The 3,912-nt window shown below is 32.8% G+C and overlaps 1 pseudogene; it reads right to left on the reverse strand.

Moving 5' to 3' along the window:
* Nucleotides 1-736: 736 nt before the first annotated feature.
* LOC120184026 lies at nt 737-2,501 on the reverse strand (annotated as a pseudogene).
* Between the last annotated feature and the right edge of the window lie 1,411 nt (nt 2,502-3,912).

Genomic DNA, 3,912 nt, shown 5'->3' on the forward strand with positions numbered 1-3,912 from the left:
TCTTACTGAAATTGTAATTGGTCTATGGCTATATGTTGGCATAGATACTCCATATTTGGTGCATATGATATATATATATATATATATATATATGTCGCCAAGTTGATAACAATAATGATAAATGAACATTACCGTACTGTTTTTCTATATATGTCCGCCAAGTTGATAACAATAATGATAAATGAACATTACCGTACTGTTTTTCAAAAGTTATAATCTATTTGAAAGTTATTGTTTTTGTTTAAACTTTTTGGGTATCTTGGGGCAAGAAAAGGGATGGGTTTGATGCAATGGAGTTGCAAACAGAAACAAGAAAATCATGGAAACCTCTTTCATATTCAATACATGAAAATCAAAATAATCGCATGTTAGAGATTTAATAAAAAAGAACTGGGTGGGGAAAATAATGAGATCTTACCGCCATTTACGCATCAAGGTCATTCTTGAATACATAAAATAGAGGTGCCAAGATTTCATTCATTCCTTGAACATATCTTATGCCCGGATTTAACTTGGAAAATACGATTAATATGTTTCTTATTGCATCCTGAACAAGCAATATGCATGTAAGTCTAGAAATTATTAAATCCATATCTAAACTTAAGTCCAAAGGGGTAAAACACTAAATTCACATGAAATAATAAAAGAAAAGAAAAAGATGGTTACCTGATTAGATTTTGCAAGTTGTGAGTCCCTAGAGAAAAATTAGTGTAAAAATTAGAATCAAATCAATAGTTCAGTGAACTTTTACTAGAAGATGGTTACCTGACAAAGTTTAACCGGAAATTAGTGTAAAAATTAGATTACAACATCAAGATATTCTTTTACTAGCTCTCTCCACACTTGCAACTGAAGTGCAAGTTTTGAAGCACATGATATCTTTTATCAATGTGTTTACCTGTTGCACATACAAGACAACCTCTAAGCGCATAGCTAAGTTTCTCTTGAAGTATAAATAGACGTGAACATGATTAAATGCCCTCAAGACACTTGTATCATGCTTAACAAGATTGTAAATTCCAATGCCTGCTAAAGAACAAAACCATATGAACAAAGCAGGGCCTACAACAAGTCCTTCTTGAATTGTTCCAAACTTTTGTACACTGAACAAAATTACAAGAAAGGCAACCGATATCATCACCACTTCATCTACAAATAAAGAAAAGAAAATAAGGAAACACAATAGTTAATATTTACCTGTAATAATATAGAAAATCATAAAGGAACATAAACCACAGGATGTAAATGAGGGAAGGCAAAAGAAAAAAAGGCCATATTGTTTCTAATACATACAGATTTAACATTTAGCTAGACTGGAAACTCTAGTCCGACTAAAGTTAAACTATCATTACAAACAGCACATGATCGCGAAAAAGGCAGCTGCAGAAACACAATGAAGAATTGTAGACTCATGATCAAACTATGAGATCTACAGGTTAATAACCATCGCATGATATATTCAAAATAACAAATAATTTTCAATAACATACAAGTTAAATTATGCAAAAGATTCCTAGCCAAAAAGGTCAATTAGAAACAAAGAATGTCCTCTCTAACAGTATTTACTAACAAACAGTCAAATGTGAGTCAGCAAAGCAATAATGTTTTATAGAGTTGATAACAACATGGAATAACAGCTTAATTTGTTCAATTGCACCAACTCCAACCTTCAGACCACCAACAGAAGACATAACTACAAATAAAAATGCAAACGTTATCATCTAAAAATTAAAAATGAAAATATATTTAATAAAACAGTTATGTTGTATTCTACCATAGCATGATTCTGTAAACAAAAGAGATGAAAGAACAGTAACACATAAAAACCTGACATTGCTGGGGTAACAACCCCATCAGCTATTACCATAGAAGTCCCAGCAAGCACTAACATCAGAAGAAGTTTGTTCAGAGTCTATGAAGTCTCTAGTCTCTCATTTATTTTAAGTGATCTCCCGAGCTCAGGAGAAGACACCTTTAGCATGAATCCAGATATTCGGGTATCTGATGGAACCAGATTTGGGATAAGACTGACCTTAGCCAACCGATAAATCAATGAGTACAGATGCAAAAGTACCACCTTCAAGAAAAAAACAGCAACGAATGATTTAAAACAGTTGACAAGGAATATATACTTAACATATTTGTTTAAGGCCTACATAAAAGAATGAAAGATCATAAAATACAACAACAAAAGATGTCAAACAGTTGACATGGAATTAATATTTAACATATTTTTTTAAGACCTGCATAAAAGATCATAAACAAGGACTTGATTGGGATTGAGGAACATATGGCATACCTTCACCGTCATCATTAGCCCAAAAAACGATAAGGACATATTTGACAAGAGGAATCACGAGTAGAGTGTATCGAACCAGTGATAGTTCTCCAATAACATCTTCATCTCCGTTTATAGGTGCCTTGCTAAACATCACACTAAACGTATATAAAGGACTTGTTCCAACATCACCAAATACAACACCAAGCTTCTGAAACCGCATGTATTATTATCCTTCATATACCAAAGTCCTGAGATCAAAATTCAAGTATACACATAAAAGTAAGCTGCAAAATTAAAGCACATTAAAAAAAGGTATGCCTCAACGCGATAAAGTTAGATTCCAAACAAATTCGATTTTTCAAGATTACAAACAGATGACTGATTTATTGCATTAACATCATGAAACAAGAACAATATACCTCTTAGTCACTTCTATGCGCGCCATGGACTTCGTGAGCTTTAACGTCGAAAGAATTAATGTGCGGTTCGATACGAATCAAACGTTGCACCGGACTATCTTCGTCTTCGGAATCTACTCCAACTCCATACGAAACATCTGTATTATCTTCCTCGTCCTCGTTCTCAGATTCGTCTTCGTTTGGGAACACCCAATGTGTAATATCCCAAACTTGGGGTTAGTGACTAAATTATAAAGTTTCATAATTTGGTGACTAAAGTAGAAGAATTGAATAGTTCAATGTTTTATCTGGAAATATTTCCTGAAATTTGCTAGTAATTATTAAAGGAATTAAAGGGCAAAATGGTCATTTGACAAGGAAGATTTTTATTTATCTTTATAAGATAAGGGAACCACGTGGGAAGAAAAGATTTCTCCAGAACTCTTCTCCCTTCTTCTTTCTCCTCCACGTGAGAGCTCAAGCAAAGGTAAGATTTCTTGTTATTGATTATTAGCTAAAATTTAAGGATGAGTTTTGATTATTAGGTGATAATTAAGCATAAGAAGAGCTTAAATTATCTTGAAACAATAAGATGAAGAGAATAGAGAGAATTAAAGAAAATAGAGGAATAAGTGAAATCTTGAAAGAAGGTTCTTTAATGAGGTTTTAGAGTGAATTTGACTTGTCATCAATCTAATTAACATGTATAAAGTGTTAGAATTGGATTTGTAACATGTTAAAATTTGGGTATGATTCTTGAATTTCTTAAGGAGAATAAGATAGAGGTTAAAGAAGTGATTATTGAGTAGAAATGAGTGCAAATATGTATATGTAAGTTAGGAATATGAAAGGGGATGAAATATGAAGCATTTGAGTTGAATTAAATGGATTTTCGGGCTTAAAATGCAAATGGTGCATCGATGCATAAGGAGTGCATCGATGCATAAGGAGTGCATCGATGCATCCCTTTAAAATGAAAACATTGAAGGTAATTTGTGTATCGATGCATGGGTAGTGCATCGATGCACATGTTAAAGAATGCATCGATGCACTGTAGAATGCATCGTTGCACTTCAAGGGGAAATTGAAATAGACATTTCTTTTGGTCTAAGAAATGATAGATTAGAATATATCAATTGGATACTGATATGTATTAATGTATGATTATATAGATATCGAGCACGAACAAGTTTCGAAACAATTATCAAGTCAAGATTCGATCGAAAGAAAGGA

This window comes from Hibiscus syriacus, unplaced genomic scaffold (assembly GCF_006381635.1).
Source record: "Hibiscus syriacus cultivar Baekdansim isolate YM2019G1 unplaced genomic scaffold, ASM638163v2 tig00003725_pilon, whole genome shotgun sequence".
NCBI lineage: Eukaryota > Viridiplantae > Streptophyta > Magnoliopsida > Malvales > Malvaceae > Hibiscus > Hibiscus syriacus.